The sequence below is a fragment of the Cynocephalus volans genome, chromosome 13, assembly GCF_027409185.1.
Source record: "Cynocephalus volans isolate mCynVol1 chromosome 13, mCynVol1.pri, whole genome shotgun sequence".
NCBI classification, from domain to species: Eukaryota; Metazoa; Chordata; class Mammalia; order Dermoptera; family Cynocephalidae; genus Cynocephalus; species Cynocephalus volans.
In genome coordinates this window covers 79,929,106-79,947,278 of record NC_084472.1, presented here as the reverse complement: position 1 = coordinate 79,947,278, position 18,173 = coordinate 79,929,106, and the positions used below count along the sequence as shown (strand labels likewise).

General features: G+C 35.8%; 2 protein-coding genes across 3 annotated transcripts in view; one reads left to right on the top strand and one right to left on the bottom strand.

The window, feature by feature from the left end:
- Positions 1-6,850, bottom strand: part of CEP44 (centrosomal protein 44) — a 30,560-nt gene extending 23,710 nt beyond the window's left edge. For both annotated transcript variants that reach the window (XM_063077015.1, XM_063077014.1), the window contains exon 1: positions 6,373-6,850. The gene's annotated coding sequence lies outside the window, so the exon portion shown is untranslated. The remainder of the gene's footprint in view (positions 1-6,372) is intronic.
- An 11-nt stretch (positions 6,851-6,861) lies between these two features.
- The window catches only part of FBXO8 (F-box protein 8), a 58,237-nt gene continuing 46,925 nt past the window's right edge, over positions 6,862-18,173 (top strand). The window contains exon 1 of the mRNA XM_063077016.1: positions 6,862-7,187. The gene's annotated coding sequence lies outside the window, so the exon portion shown is untranslated. The remainder of the gene's footprint in view (positions 7,188-18,173) is intronic.

Genomic DNA, 18,173 nt, shown 5'->3' with positions numbered 1-18,173 from the left:
AGAAACAACAACCCAATTTAAAAATGGGCAAAAGATCTGGACATCTCACCAAAAAATAGACATGCAGATGGCATATAAGTATATAAGAAAAGATGCTCAACATGATATGTCATTAGGTAAATTACAAATTAAAATAAACAAACAAAATGAGATACCACTACACACCAATTAGAATGGCCCAAATCCAAAAAATTATGATACCAAATGCTTAAGAGGATGTGAAGCAAAAGGAACTCTTATTTACTGCTGGTGAAAATGCAAAATTAAGTACAGCCATTTTGGAAGACGTTTGACAGTTTCTTACAAAACTAAATATAGTTTTACCATACAATCAGCAATCATGCTACTAGGCATTTACCCAATTGATTTGAAAACATATGCACACAAAATCCTGCATGCAAATGTTTATAGCAGCTCTGTTTGTAATCACCCCAAATTGGAAGCAACTAAGATGTCCTTAAGTAGGTGAATGGCTTAAAAAAATTGTAGTACATCCATACAATGGAATGTTATTCAAAATGGCTATCAAGCTACACATAAACATATACAGACCTTAATGCATATGGCTAAGTGAAAGAAGCCAGATTGAGAAGACTACATACTGTATGATTTCAATTAGATAACATTCTGGAAAAGGCAAAACTATAGAGACAATAAAAAGCTACAGAGATCAGTGGTTGCCAGGGATTCAGACTGAGGAGGGAGGGTAGAATGGGTGAAGTTTAAGGGATTTTTTAGAGGTAAAACTCTCATATTCATATCATATCTCATATCACATTCAGTATAATACCTTAATGGTAGGTACATGATATTATGCATTTGTCAAAACCCACAAAACTACAGCACAAAGAGTGAACCTTGATGCATGCAATTTAAAAAAAAATCATTTAGGAAGCTGGAAAATCCCAGGAAGAAATGCAAACTATGACAGGAGATTCTAACTGTATTACCAATGTATAAAACAACCTCATTGAAGTGGACAGGTAGAAAGGTGCTGACTAAAATAACTTTAGAAATGTGTAGACTTTGAGACTAAAGGCATAAAGAAATGCACCTAAACATTGTACTTGAGTTCATAAAGTTTTTCCCCACATGCATATGAGTTAATAATTCTTCACGTAAAATGCAAAATTAAGTACAGCCATTTTGGAAGACAGTTTGACAGTTTCTTACAAAACTAAATACAGTCTTACCATAAAATCAGCAATCATGCTACTAGGCATTTACCCAATTGATTTAAAAACATATACACAAAAATCCTGCATGCGAATGTACAATATATAGTGGAATTAAACCATACACATATATACTGGAATTAAACAATTAAGTAAATAAATAGCTGGATAGTAGGAGCCAGGTTTCTCACTGCTGGAGTGGGAATTTACAGATAACCAAGTAAAGAAGGCTAGAATGAGTCATGCAGTAACTGATTAGTTAGAGATACAAGTATGAACTCATGTTTACCTTAATATAGATACAGATTGTTACATATAGAAATATTTATAGGTATGGGTATATAGAGTTCGGTATACACATGTATATTTTGTTTCTCTGTCAGCTGAAAGTGACTAAATGCAACAACATCCCAGTAGCAACAAGCACACTACTGACCAGATCTTAGCATCTAATCCGTTCTCTGAAAAAAAAAAAAAAAAAAAAAAAAAAAAAAAAAAAAAATCAGTGCTCCTTGAAGAAATGGCCACTTCTAGGAGGGGGGCAGGAAGTATACAAGATGAGCCTGAAACATTATGTAGTTCCAGAAAGTAAAAGGTACTCAAAACCAACCAACCAACCAATCCACATTGATGGAGATATGTCAAAGGGACACAGGCATCACCTGAAAGAGCTCCCAATGGTCAAAGGTGAAACAATTTGAGCACTAAAATTAATAATAGTATTGGATTATAACCCAAAGTACAGAACAAAACAAGATCAATCAGCATAATTCAATTCATTAACAAAAAAAAGGAAAAAAATCTTATAATTATTTCAATATATGAAGAATAGGCATTTGATAAAATCCAACATCCATTCATGATATAACTCTTAGGACATTAGAGAGAGAAGGGAATTACCTGCATTTGAGAAAGGGTATCTAAAAAAATCCACTGCAAACATCATAGTTAATGGTGAAGTACTGAAAGCTTTCTTCTGAGATGGGGAATGAGACAAGCATATCTACTACAGTCATTTCTTTTCAACATTGTACTGGAGGTTGTAGACAGTACAAAATACAAGAAAAAGAAATAAAAGGAACAAACACTAAAATGGAAGGAAAAAAATGTAATTATAGTATGAGTATGAAATTATAATGTATAATTATATATGAAAAGGTCCAAAAAACAAAAGAAATAAGTAAATTTAGCAAAGTTGCTAAATAAAAGGCCAATTACAAAAATCAATTGCATTTCTCTGCATTCCCCAAATAATTAGAAAATATGCTTAAATACATATACATATGTACATGTATAAATAACTCACTACAACATCAATAAATATCATTAACATATGAGTAAATCTAGAAAAGATGTGTAAGGCCTCAAAACAGAAAACTTCAAAACCTCATTGAGATATGTTAAATAAGACCTAAAGAAGTGCTATATACTTTGATCAAGGATTGAAAGGCTCAAGAGATTGAGCCATAGATTCAATGCATCCCCTTCCACCACCAAAAAAAAAAAAAAAAAATCCCTGCAGTATTTTTTGTGTGAAAATTGACGAGCTGATTCTAAAATTTTTTTCTTACCAGCTTCAAGGTAGCTAGATGATTCTAAAATTTATTTAAAAATCAAAAAGATAAGGGTAACTAACATAATCGTAAAGATCAACATTGGAGGACTTAAACCCCTGGATATCAAGACTCTATGAAATTAAATTTGGAAGTTGGTGAAAACATGTGCAAACAGAACAACGGAACACAACACAGTCTAGAAACATAGATCAAGCATTCACTGACAATAGATTTATGACAAAGGTGATGCTGAGTAACAGTGGAGAAAGGATGGTCTTTTTCAATGAAAGATATTATGTCAACTGAATATTCATATGTAATAAATAAATATTGATCTCTACATCACACCCTTCAGAATACTAATTCCAGGTTTACTGAAAATCTGAATGTGAAAGGTGAAACAACCAGGCTTTGTGGAGATCACAGAGGAGAATGTTTTCACGATCTTCAGATAGAAAAAGATTTCTTATCTAATGGCTGATAAAATGAACTACGTGAAAATCAGTAACTTCTGTTCATCAAAAGACAGCCTTAACATAGTGAAAAGCCATTGAACAAAAGATGATGCTTGGCCATAAATATAACCAATAAAAACATTCATATCTAGAATATGTAAAGAACTTCCTATAAAGCAATAAAAAGAAAGACACTAAATAGAAAAATGGGTAAGAGACCTGAACAGGAACTACAAAAGAGTTAACATGTGAAAACATACTTAATCTCATTGATTATTAGGAAAGCACAGAGTAAAGCCAGTATGTGAGGCTGTAGAGCATGTGAAACTCTCACACAGTGCTGTGAAAGGGTAAATTGCTACAATTACTTTGGAAAACTTATTGGTGACAGCTACTAACGCTGACATACATAGAGCCTATGAAACAGGAATATGACTCTGAAGAATGTACATAACAGAAATACATATATACAGGAACCAAAAGCCATGTGCTATCGTTGAGATTTTAAATAAAATGGTCCATTTTTTTAAACCCTCCAAAAATGATACTATGGAATTTATTTCTAAATGACTCACGTTATTGGAGTAGGGCTTTCATTAGATTCTCAAAGGGGCTTATTCCCAAAGGAAGTTCATAAAATAAATAAATGGTTAAATAAATGATTTAGAACCTTCTGCTTGAAGGAGATAAAAGGCCTCTGAACTACTAGGGTATTTCAAAAAGTTCATGAAAGATTTGTATTATCTTCTGACTGTATTTTTTCATGAACTTTTTGAAGTACCCTTGTATAAGTCTACTCAATGAGTAAGGCAAAACTCAACAACATACTTTAAAATATCTATTGCAACTGTCCATGAACACTTCATAGAAGGAAAATAATATATAACAATACCTTGAGTAATAAATGCTCTGAGAATGATACGCCTTTAAAATGAAGTCACTGACATTAAAAACAAAACAAAACAATTCATAAATCAGGTGAGGTAGAGTTAGTGTGATCTTTTCCCCCTAGTTCACATTCCAGCAGCTGCCCAGGAAACAAATCATCTCTTCACACCCCATCCCTGTATCTGGTATATAACAAGAGGTAATAAGGCTGTAAGGCTAGCAATTTGCAAAATCCTACATTAACTAAACTTTCTACTTTAAGCCTCTGCCTACCCATTTCTGTAGCCAGTTTTCCATGATAGAGCAACTGCTCCCTCTTTTTAGGAACACTGCCTTCCTTTTCCTTATCTGCTATCCTATATCAACATGGTAAAGAACAGGTTATTGAACACACTTTTATACACTTTTGCATGAGCATTTTTTAGTCAATTACTTCAAATAAACATTTACATTTTTAGAGGGAATTTCAGACACTGTCAAATGGGAAATAACTAGAAAAAGAAGTGATCCTGAAGTCACAATTATACAAAATAATGGCCAAGCAGGTCATTTAATGCCTTATTTAACATGTTTTAGTATGACTGGGGATAGATGGACACATGGAAGAAGAGAGATTTCCCAAGACCAGCCTTTACTTTCCTGGAAAAGGTGACGTGGGAACTAATCTGGCTGTAAATGCAAAACCCTACTCTTGGGTTTTGCTATTGGCCAGTATTACAGGTCTGAGCTTGCTTTAGGTTCCAGACCCACCTATCTTAACACAATTCTTCTAAGAGTGCCTTCTTTGCATAAGACATTCCATAACTTCAATGTAAATTGCATCTCTTCCCACAGACTTCCTTTATCTTTCCAGATGTATATTCCATCTTCCCAGTATACGTAGTTTTGTCTTATGTAACATTTATGGTATCTTTCCATCTTTCCTTTTTCTAATGTCTGGAACACATTTTAATGTCTCTTACATTATTTCTACCTCTGGTAATGGAATTTCTGATAACAAAGTATGTCCGTGGAACATACTCTCTTCAGTACCAGCAGAATAAATATTTTGAAGAAGAATAAGATACAAGCACAACTTCGATTGGTAGGTGAAGAAAATAAGTGATAAGACAGGATAGAAAAAATAAAGGGATAAAAATGTATTTCAGAAAAATATTACAGCTCCTGCTCTACATTTTCAAGAAAGGCTTTACGAGGTCTATTATAAAACTGAAAAACACTAAGATATTAAAAGAAGCCAATCTACTACTCAGGCACATTTTAACACAGTACTTTCAGAGATGAAAAATAACTTGTACTTTAAAAAAAATTAACACTTTCACCTTATCACCCTTATCAAAAGAAATTAAAAGAAGAAAGAAGATACTACTCAGCTTGTAGTAGAGATTCAATCATTAAAGAAAGGCTCAATACAGCTTCCTAGCTTCCTCCAGAGTTCTGTCGACAAGTCAGATCTGCCCAACTGAACTTACGGGACGGGTCGTGAAAACGGTATACTGTAGCAGTTTAAGACTTTTAACCTGGCTTGATCTCACTGGTGTTAGAGGTCATTACAAGTATATCTCTCGATGGAATGTCACTGGACTCAAAGTGATTTTGGTTCAGAATAAAAACTAACAATTATGATCAACGGCTAAGAGTCTGTAACAGCTCATAATATTTGATGTTATCTAAATTGTGTATCAAAAACAGAGGCGTAATGATAAGGAAAATTAAGTTTATGAAACTTCTCAAAAGATATTAGGGAAATACTGCTCTAAGATATCGGGAGAAAGGTCTGAGAGACGCAAAGAATTGAGAAAATTGAGGGAAAAGGGAGTAAAGGACAAGTACAGAGCTCAGAGGAACTGATGTGTTCACACATTGAGCTGTTAAAAGGTTTGCAGTTAATTCTGGAAAAATAGTTTACGATAGCCATAATTCCAGAATACAAAAATAAGAATGTCGAGATTTTTTTTTTTTTAATAGTGAAGGAAAAATCTTTAGGCCTCAAGGAAGGTGGAGAAATATTTGAAACACCAGAGAAATGGAAGCAAGGAAAACACGACCTGCTTTCCTCCTTTCTTCCAGTCAGTATTTCGGAGGATCCGAATGGATCTTCACCTCAGAGAACCCAAAAGGAATCAGGCCGTCTGTAACTTCCCAACCCTAAGTCACGACCTAGTTCTGAGAAAATAAGCTGCCACAATTCTTCCTACTTCTTTGTCACCAAGAACGTGTACCCAGCTGACTACATAGGCAAGGCACAGCTAGGTCTCCCCTTCCGCCACCTGATTTAAAACGATAAAAAAGGCAGACCTGGTCGTTCGCCCACACTCGGGGCCTCGGTACGGGCAGCGGAGAAAGGCGATCTCTGCCCTAGGGGGGGCGCAGCCTCCCCGGCTCCCCGGGCAAAGAAGCAGTTTCCGAAGGCCTCGTGCCCAGCACAACAGGGACAGGAGAAGAGACTCCAGAGAGTCTCCGGAGCTCAGCCTCCAGCAACGAACGAGTCCCTGCAGCCCGGCGCCTACGCCCAGGGGCACCTCTCGCGCCGACCGTTTGTATTTGGAACGGCGGGTCCAAGCCCGCCACGCACCGCGGCAAGACCTTCAAAGCTGCGGGCTCCTCAGCGCTCCGGGATTCCTCGCTTCAGATTCCACAGCGCGTTCGTCAAGACCCTTGAGGACTCTGACTCTACCGAGAGCCTCTTTGATGGCCAGTCCGATTCTAAGTCGCAGGTGATAAGTTTGAATAATTCTGATGGTCAGAGTGGCTCGGGCTGTGATGTGAGAAACAAGGAATGTATAGCGAATCGTAAACAACGAGGATAAAAATGCTTTTTCTTGAAGGATCAGAATCCGAACGTCACTTCCGGCAACAATAGGAAACGTCAAAACGCAAACGGTCGGCAGCTCTGGCTCCTGCAGCTCGCGGTGCTCTGCGTTCGGAGGGGTCTGGTACTGTTTCTGGTCCTCCCACCGCCGTCACTTCCACCAGCGTGAACAAGTAAAGTTTGAACCGGCTTCTTCATGGCCTGGGCACCCGTTCCCGGCTGAACTATTTTCTTTTTGGCTAGAAGCCCCCGCCCAGAGGCCGATTCGTCGCGGCGGCGGTGGAGGTCACAGGTCGCTCAGGTACAAACGTCAGCCTAGATATTTCCGGCCTCTTGCCTCCCTGTACACCCTCACTTTTCTTCTCGGAAATAAAGACAGCTGGTGCTTGCTCGTTGGCAGAAACTGGCCGACCAGCAATAGTTTGGAGCCAATGACAGTGCAAAGCATCTTGAGTGATAACCGTGATGGCCAATTAAAGTGAGGAGTCGGTGTCGAGAGGCGGGAATGGGTGTGTTCCTTCTGTTTCTAGGCCATTGGGATATAGGTAGCTTTGGGACCCCAGGTATTAACCCAGCGTCATTCTGAAATAAAGCCGAGAAACAGCAGGGGTTACTTTCTTCAAGCCCAAGTGCTGCATTTCAGATTGAATGTTATTTTAGTGCCTAGGCATAGTTTGGGGTTCTTAACTACTTTTTAAGTAATGTGAATGCAAACATATACAGTTAGGGTTACGATGAATTGCCGGTTGCTACAGCAGTCAAACTTTGGTTATCAAATTTGGGAAGCTCTCAATTTGCTTTCTCGTTTGTTTTTCTGTGACTGGGATCTAATCTGTTCCCTAATTGGTGCTCAGTGAATATTATTTAATGACCAAAATTACATAAATGAATCCCATTCCTCAGTAATTTGATTTCTTTTTTAGTTTTATTTTTAGGTTCAGTAGGTATTTACTAACTTAATAATTGATTATACTTGTTTTACAAGTATATTTTATTTTCAAGGATGGTAAGTATTTCTCCCGACATCAATATACCATGATCTTTATTACTGCAAAGCCAAACCAATTTGTTTTCTATTTCAGCTTTCCTTCCCTTTCTTTTAATGTTTGGAGTTTGATAAATATATTTCTGAGATAAGCATTCTCCCTACCTCCCACCCACATTTTGTAAATAATTTACAAAATACAGTAGGTCTCAGAATAAAGAATACATAAATTGTATTATCTTTTTCAGATTGAGTCAGAAACTTTCATCTAGTTAACCTGATAATTAGCCTGATTAGATATTTCATTATTTATCTATTGCTGTTTAACAAATTACCCCCAAATTTAACCCAGCTTAAAACAACAAATATTTATTAGCTCAGCTTTTGTAGGTTAGTAATTAGGGTGCATCTTTAACAGAGTGCCTCAGGCTCAGGTTCTTTGTTGAGATTGCAGTCAATATGTAGTTTGGGACTGATCTCACCTGAAGGCTCCACTGAGGTGGGGAAGGTTATACTGCCAAGTGAGGTCACATGGTTGATGGCAGGCATAGATTCCCCACCACATGGTTTCTTTTTTCCGTAGGGCCACCTCAAAATATGGCAGCTTGCTCCCCCTAGGGTGAGCAATCCGAGAAAGAGTAGCCAAGACGGAAGCCACAGTCTTTTATAACCTAATTTTAGAAGGGTTATCCCATCACTACTGCCATATTGTATTTGTTAGAAATGAGTTGTTGAGTCCAACCCAAAATCAAGAAGAGAAAGATTACACAATAACGTGAATCCCAGGAGGGAGGGATCACTGGGGGCCATCTCAGAGCCTGCCGAACAGATACCCTGGCTGCTAATTTTTAGGAGATAATAGGTAGGAATAACTGAGCAAAAAATGTGTCCAAGAGAAATTCAGTCAGACAATGAAAAATGACAGATTGTAAAGAAATAAACTTGTACTAGCATTATCTCACTTGGAAAAGGGTTTTTTGGGTTTTGGGGGGTTTTTTGGTCCTTTTCCTCCTACTAATCTGAAGAAAGGCTTATTTCTTATTTTTCTTGGGAAAATTGACCTGAGGGATGATGTGTGTAAAAGGAATATATGTGTTTTCAAGGTCTACATGAGCAGAGCATATCACAACTGGAGATTGTGTGTTTCTTACCCATTGCCATTTTATGTGGTTGAAATTGATTTAAAATAAATAGGAGCAAAGATTGGTTTTCAGGAGGAAAGAAGCTAGGAAAGGGCTAGAGATGAGTACAGATAGAATGCAGGTCAGTGGCAGCCTTTAAGTAGGTGTGATAAAATGGGGTTGGGAGAGGTGTGTCTTAGAATAGAAATGTATTTTGGATGTTTCTTTTAAGCGATATTAGATGGCAGGTACACCTTTCTGCATTACCTGACTGCACATCAGCAGCACAGCTTTTGTCAGTAAGCTATATAAGCTTACCAGAAATAAAAGATACTGGCTTCTGCGTTTGTTGTGCCACTGTTTTGGCTGTGACCCAATATAAAAATGACTATGCTTCTTCCAGGTTTGAAAGATGTTTTAAATACTTGTTTGTTAGTAAAATATTATTTGAGTTTCTCTCATACCTCAGGTGCTTAACACCAACCTGAATGTGGCACTTATGAAATTTTGTTTGGCTTTTTAAATCAGGGCTCACATCCCCATACTGGACAGCTGCCAAAAGTTGGAAGTTAAAAAAAAAACAAATCAGGGCTCTCTATGAGGTTAACATACTTAATTTATAGGAGGTTACAGCCACTTTAATACAATTTTGGGCCCTTAGGATATCTGCAAAATTTTAAACAAATGCTTGAGAAAATAACACAGTTGAAATACTTCCATCCACAAAATATTTTACGGTCATAACTTCTAGATGAGCCAAAACATTTATCATAGTTTATTATATATGATAAGTTTAATGGGGAATTTTTGTGTTTGCTATGCTTTTTCTAGGTTAAAAGATATTCTTCTCATTTCACAATATGAAAACATTGAATTACCAAGAGATTGATCTTTTCTTTGATCACCGTGCATTGAAATTAGTCATTCAGATGACTTTATAGTCCATTATTTTACCAACTGCTAATGTACAACTATCTAATTTTTTTCAACATCTTAATTCAAATTTAGGAACTGAGGATATTCCTTTAGCTGGCCTGTGGTAATGTATCAAAATCATTAATGCTGAAGTCAAAGAAATACATATCTAACTCAAGTTGCTTTTTCATTGAATTATTTTTACTTAATATTTTAAAACAATTTTAATGAAAGACAGCTGTTTCAAGAAATTTATGTTCCCTGCTTTTTCTTGTTTTGTCTTTCAGAGTTTTGTTTTTCTGACAAATTTCTTGACATAGATTCTAAAGTAAACTAAAACCTCCTTGCTGACTTGAGTAGGTTTATATCATATTTGGGGCAAGTATTTTAGTGATATAGAGGTAGAAAAAGATATTTGTGATTTCAAGTTTAGTCAGTAGGTTTAGGGAGTTCTGCGATCAGCAGTTTGTATATTCTTCAGGAATAGATTACATAGTATTTGATAAGCTATTTGAATGAAGGTACCAGATTTTAGTGAGTAAGCCAAGCTTGGAGAACCCCTATCTGCTCATTTAGAGTAGAGATTTGTGGAAGTCATGAACATGGGGGAAAAAGAGATGGGAAGGACAGATGCTAAACACACACACACCAAATCATCTCCATCTCCATCACCTCTTCATCTTTCTTTTTTTTTAGGGTTTTCTCCCCTCGTTTTAGTTTTATAGAATCATAGAATTATTTTTTCAATTTTTTAAATGTGGTGAAATACACATAACATAAAATTTATCATCTTAACCATTTTTAAGTGTATAGTTTAGTGGTATTAAAAACATTCACATTGTTGTGCCACTATGTAAGGAAAGTAGAAAAAGTTTAGTCAGGCTTACTTGCCTCACATCTGTTACAAATAGGTAAGATACAGCACATTCACTAGAAACAAGTTACGAAAGTAGTGTAACTGTGCCTGTGTGCCCATTTACTGTTTCAGCACAATTGTTGTAATTATGTGATGCTTAGCTTGTGGTCGCTATTGTGTATGGAGAGTATAAAACTGCTCTGAACTGCTGGTTGGCAGAGCATGGAGGGTCAGTGGAATAGAGCCAGAGCTCATGTCTGAGAATAAAGCATGTTGGTGAAGCTCATATCTGAAGAATAAAATATGTCTACCTTGCATAAAGCTGCCAGAGTCTTCTTTCAATTACATGACTCATGGCCTGCACAGGAAGGGGCAGAAGGATCTGAGATTCCTGCTCTACACACTATCATCACCATTCATCTCTATAACTCTTTTCATCTCATAAAACTGAAACTCTGTACCCATTAAGCAATAATTCGCCATCCTCATCCCCATCCCCAGCCCTTGGCAATCACCATTCTACTTTCTGTCTGTGTGATTTTTACTATTCTAAGTAACTCATATAAAGTAGAATCTTACATTGTCTTTTCGTGACTGACTCTTTCACTTATCATAATGTCCTCAAGGTTCATCTGTGCTGTAGCATATGTCAGAATTCCCTTCCTTTTTAAGGCTGCATGACATTCTCTTGTATGTATGTATCACATTTTGCTTATCCATTTATTTATTCATTCACAGACCCTTGGGTTGTTTCCATATTTTAGCTGTTGTGGTAATGCTGTTATGAGCATGGGGAGTACAAATATCTCTTCCACACCTTGCTTTCAATTCTTTTGTGTATATAACCAGAAGTAGGATTGTAGATCACATGGTAATTCTATTTTTAATTTTTTGAGGAACCTCCATACTGTTTCCACAGTGGCTGTACCATTTTACATTCCCCACCAACAGTACACACGGGCTCCCATTTCTCTGCATCCTTGTCAACACTTGCTATGTTCTGTTTTTTGACAGTAGCCATCCTAATGGGTGTGAGATGGTATCTCATTGTAGTTTCATTTTGTTTGTTTTGAGTGGCTGGCTGGTAGGGGATCAGAGCCCTTGACTTTGGTGTTACAAGGTGGCACTCTAACCAACTGAGCTAACTGGCCAGCTCTCATTGTAGTTTTGATTTGCATTTCCCTAATGATTAGTGATGTTGACCATATTTTCATGTGCTTATTGGACATTTATATACTTTCGTTTGAGAAATGTCTATTCAAGTACTTTGGCCATTTTTGAATCAAGTTGTTTTTTTGTTGTTGTTGAGTTTTAGGAGTTCTGTATATATTCTGGATATTAATCTCTTATTAGATATATGATTTGCAAATATTATCTCCCATTCTGTGGATTGCCTCTTTACTATTGTCTTTTGATGCACAAAGCTTTTTAATTTTCATGACATTCAGTTGGTCTGTTTTTTCTTTTGTTGCCTGGGCCTTTGGTGTCATATGCAGGAAATCATTGCCAAGTCCAATGGTTGTGAGGCTTTTGCCCTATTTTTTCTTCTAAGAGTTTTATAACTTTAGGTCTTACATTTAAGTCTTTGATCCATTTCAAGTTAATTTTCATATATGGTGTTGGGTAAGGATCCAACCTCATTCTTTTGTATGTGGATATTCAGTTTTTCCAGCACCATTAATTGAAAAGACTATACTCTCTGCCATTGAGTGGTCTTGACATTCTTGTCAAAAATATTTTGACCATGTATGGAAGAATTTATTTCTGGGCTCTCTATTCTATTTCATTGGTCTATATGTCTGTCTTTATGTCAGTACCACACTTTTTTTTTTACTGTAGCTTTGTAATAAGTTTTGAAATTAGGAAGTGTGAGTCCGCCAACTTTGTTCTTCTTTTTTATGATTGTTTTGGCTATTGGGAGTCTCTTGAGATTCCATATGAATTTTAGGATGGGTTTTTCTATTTCTGCAAAAAACGTCATTGAGATTTTGATAGTGATTGCACTGAATCTATAGATCATTTTGGGTAGTATTGACTTCTTAACCATATTAAGTCTTCCTATCCATAAACATGGGATGTGCTTTATTTATTTACATCTTTTATTTCTTTCAGCAGTGTTTTTGTGGTGTCATATGGAATGTGCTTTATTTGTGTATGTCATTTCTTTCAGCAGTGTTTTTGTAGCTTTCGTCGTAGAAGTCTTTCATCTTCTTGGTTAAGTTAATAACTAAGTATTCTTTTTGATGCTGTTGTAAATGTGTTGGGAAAATAGAACAATTTGGTCAGGCTCTCCTTACCTCAAAGCTGGTTCAGGGTTGTTCGGTAAACGTGTGTGGGTAGAGTGAGTGCGCCTGCACAGCGGCACCACTTTGGCTGGTGTTTTGACTGCCTCGGGTGCCTGCCCTGCGTGGCCATGTTTTTCTAGACCTTCCGCTTCCAAGGACCATGCAGCCAGTTGCCTAGCTTATAGACCTGCATGAAGGGGTCTGGTGTGTGGAGGGTTTGTGACCCAATCTGTGAATGGGCTTGAGGGGTCTGGGAGCTCCAGACCCAGCCCTAGCTCAACCTTTGGTCCAGTTGGTGCAGGATTACTGGCAGGTAAAAGAGCCGCAACAACTAGCATGGTCACCTAGCTTTACAAATGGCATCACGAACAGAATTATTGGCTCCATAATTGGCGCTGTGAGGATTCCAGGCCTTAGCCTAGCCAGACAAAATGGAATTGTTTTCTTAATTTCCTTTTTAGATTCTTCATTGTTAGTATTTAGAAATATGACTGATTTTTATGTGTTAGATTTGTATCCTACTACTTTGCTGAATTCATTTATTAGTACTAACTTTTTGTGTGTGGAATCTTAGGGTTTTCTACATATAAGATTATAACTGGAAATAGAGGTAATTTTACTTCTTTCTTTCAAATGTGGATGCCATTTATTTCTTTTGTTTGCCTAATTGCTCTTTGCACCATAGTATTTTATATCTAAGTTAGGAGATCTTGGGGATCATCAAGTTCAAAACCCTTATTTTACAGGTGAGGAAAATGAGACTTCAGAATTTAAGCGACTTGCCCAATGCTCACAACTAGCTAAAGAGGAAGCCAAATCAAATCCATGTTTTCTGTCATTTTCTGTCAGTCTGTTTTCACTATTAAATGTTTTCTAATCTAATTTCTGACTTTCCTCCTATATCAGGCTGTGCTAAATATTTATTTTAATACCTTGTTTTATTTAGATAAAAGCAATTCAGTGAGAATTACAATTTTTATTTTGTTTAAATCCCCAACAGTCATGGAATGGCCATTGTGGTTAATGGGTATGGGAGTGTGGTTGGTGTACGCTGAGGAGATGGGTTGGGATATTCTGCCATGGCTGCTGCTGATTGCAGTCGTGCTGAGTAAATAGTACTGCAGTTAAGTAAGAGTCATATAATTAAAAATAATATTGATGAGAATTTTGATACATTTATTTCATTTAAGAGTTAAAACAAGCAATGGAACACTTCTTGCAAAACAAACCAAGGAAATTATATAAACCTAAAATTCTCAAATTTTTGGTTGTATTTAAAAAACACGTCTTTTTTTTTTGTTGTTGTTGTTACATTTGTTTAGGTGCCATTTTGATAACACTTATTATAGAATGAAATTAAAGAACAGGAAAAATCTTTGGAAAACAAAGTAATATTGTAAATCGTTTTGAATTAAAAAAAACCCAAAAACCTACAAATGGTATGCCATTTAGTAAGAAAAACTGCTCTTGCAGGACCAGATCTTTAAATTTAATGAGTGGGGGCTTTTTTATGTGTTTAATGTACCTTGTGACCTCTTAGTACTTAGCTATTTCCCTTTGCTTTTTAGAAAGACCTCCTTGTGGACTTTCCTTCCTTCATATCTCTACAGTTGTTTCCTTTAAAATTTAGGGGTTTGATTGGTTATCAGGTTTTTTCTTTTCTTTTCTTTCTTTCTTTCTTTTTTTTTTTATTTTTTATTTCTCTACCTAGTCTGTTCTAAACTACTTTGGTGGTCTGTTATTTTAGAAGCAGAGAAATAAATACTGGGCTGCTGACTTGATTCTAAATGTGTTGTAGAAAATATTTTTTCACAGACTCCCCAACGTTTTTATGCCATTGAATAATATCACAGGATATCACACTTAAAGATTTTTAAAACGTAAAATACCCTAAAATCCAGTTGTTACTTTCTACTTAAAAACATTGAAAAATTTTTTTAAAATATAAGTGAATTTCCTTATCTTTATGTCTTAGTAGAATTTGTATTTTAGAGATAACTCTCTTAGTACACATTTTAGACCTTTATCTGAGATTGGATATTTATTTATAAATTCCACTATTTAGATGCCTAAGAAATATTGAAGAAAAGTAACCATTTATAATGAGCATTTAAATGAGACTACTCATATGTCAATCATCATATACCAATGATTTAACACTGTTTGCTCAGGAAGAGCTTTTGGAATTGGTTTGCTTCAAACAAAAGTATTTAAAGCAGAATGCTTTTCTGAGACCTCCAGACTTCTTTCTGTACTTCTTATCGCCCACTGTATAGGTTTTATATACCTAAATGGTATATAAACCATACTTCTCACATAATTGTTTTCACAGAATGTGCCATTTGAATGCTCAGTGTCATGAAGTTACTAAAAGCATTATTACAGTTACCTTTTTCTTATATAAACAGTACTTCATTTGGTGTATAATAATTTCTCTCTATCTTATTCTTTTGTAGAAATACTCTACTCTTTTGAAAAGAGAGCAAAACATTACAGATACAGTCAGCCAACAATACCATCTCTTTTAGAAAGGTAGCTATATACTGGAAGTAAAGAGTATAGAAAACTTATTATTTTTATAAATTTTAACAAATTTGTAACTGGTATAGTTGTTGGTAATTAATATTTTGGTTTGTAGTGCTTAGTGAAAGTTTCTTTATGGCATGTTACAACAGATTTGTTTAAAACAGTACTTTTTTTTTTTTTTTAAATGAAAAAACTGCATCCAAAATCATGTCAGGACAGTTGTTTCTTATATTTTTGTATTATAAAAAGAAAGAAATTGATGCAGGAACTACATACTGCTTTACCAATTAAAAGATGCTTTTATATATGTTATTTTACTTAAGGCTCATAGAAACCCTGTAAAATACATAGAAGAGATTTCCTCCCATTTTATGGGATACAGAAGCTCAGAACTTTGAAATACCTGAAGTCACACAGCAAAGTTAGGGCGTAATTGGAGTTCCACCTTTAAATTTAACCTTCATAGTACCAGGGTCAAGAAAACCTGTATACGTTGCCCTAAAGCAGACTTTATGTAGCTCATATTCTCTAATTTCTGTATAATAAACCAGAAATTAATTTTAATAAACCAAAAAGACATAAATACTTACATTCAGATTTTTTTTAACTGGCTCTTCCAAATAAGTATTTGGTTAATGTGTAATAAAAGTATTACTATTAATATTGATTTTGTTTTTTTAATAGAAACAAGGATATACAAGAATTTCAGAGATTTAAACAAAACTTAGTCTGATTTTTAAAATATTTGAATAAATAAAATTATTATTTCTGCATATATTAGAAATAAGATAGTTGAAGCAATCCGGGTCAATTCACATTAGTTTATGTACTTCAGTTTTTTAATGAGTATTTATACCAATTTTTCAAGTAATGTATTTTGCATTTACATTCTCTTTTTTATTAGACCAAGTAAGATGCACACAAATATCAATCCTTTTTGCATTTATACTTTAACCCAATTATTGATACATCCTATGTAAATAATCAAAACATTCTTATAGGATTTGTGTTGCAAACAATTTACATTCTTTGGTTGTGTCTTCTTTTGATCTATATAGTAAATTCCATGAAGTCAGGTGATTCATCAGTTGTAGATTTTTAATAATTTGATTTCGTAAAATCTGAAATAGTTGTTATTTGTCACATGATACTTTACTTGCTGTGTCCTCGGTCACCATCTTTAGAACATTCATTAGAGTCTCTCTAATTCTTTTTTTGTATGTTTGTTTTTTGTTTTTATTTTTTTTAATTTTGTCGATATACAATGTGGGTGATTATTGTGGCCCCTCACCAAAACCTCCCTCCCTCCTACCTCCCCCCTCCCTCCCAAAAATGTCCTTTCTGTTCGCTTGTCATATCAACTTCAAGGAATTGTGGTTTTTATGTCTTCTTCCCCCCCCCCCCGGTTCTGTGTGTGTGTGTGTGTGTGAATTTATTTATTCATTTTTACCTCTCACCAATAAGTGAGAACATGTGGTATTTCTCTTTCTGTGCCTGACTCGTTTCACTTAATATAATTCTCTCAAGGTCCATCCATATTGTTGCAAATGGCAGTATTTCATTCTTTTTTATAGCTGAATAGTATTCCATTGTGTAGATGTACCACATTTTCCGTATCCACTCATCCGATGATGGACATTTGGGCTGGTTCCAACTCTTGGCTATTGTAAAGAGTGCTGCAATGAACACTGGGGAACAGGTATACCTTCGACTTGATGATTTCCATTCCTCTGGGTATATTCCCAGCAGTGGGATAGCTGGGTCATATGGTAGATCTATCTGCAATTGTTTGAGAAACCTCCATACCATTTTCCATAGAGGCTGCACCATTTTGCAGTCCCACCAACAATGTATGAGAGTTCCTTTTCCTCCGCAACCTCACCAGCATTTATCGTTCAGAGTCTTTTGGATTTTAGCCATCCTAACTGGGGTGAGATGGTATCACAGTGTGGTTTTGGTTTGCATTTCCCGAATGCTGACTGATGTTGTGCATTTTTTCATGTGTCTGTTGGCCATTCGTATATCTTCCTTAGAGAAATGCCTATTTAGCTCTTTTGCCCATTTTTTAATTGAGTTACTTGTTTTTATCTTGTAAAGGTGTTTGAGTTCCTTGTATATCCTGGATATTAATCCTTTGTAGACGTATATTTTGCAAATATGTTCTCCTACTCTGTTGGTTGTCTTTTAACTCTGTTAATTGTTTCTTTTGCTGTGCAGAAACTCTTTAGTATGATATAATCCCATTTGTTTATTTTTCCTTTGGTTGCCCATGCTTTTGGGGTCATATTCATGAAGTCTGTTTCCAGTCCTACTTCCTGAAGTGTTTCTCCTATGTTTTCTTTAAGAAGTTTTATTGTTTCAGGGTGTATATTTAATTCTTTAATCCATTTTGAGTTGACTTTAGTGTATGGTGAAAGGTATGGGTCTAGTTTCATTCTCCTGCATATTGATATCCTGTTCTCCCAGCACCACTTGCTGAAGAGGCAGTCCCTTCCCCAGTGTATAGGCTTGGTGCCTTTGTCAAAGATCAGATGGCTGTAGGTGTGTGGGTTGATTTCTGGATTCTCTATTCTATTCCATTGATCAGTGTGTCTGTTTT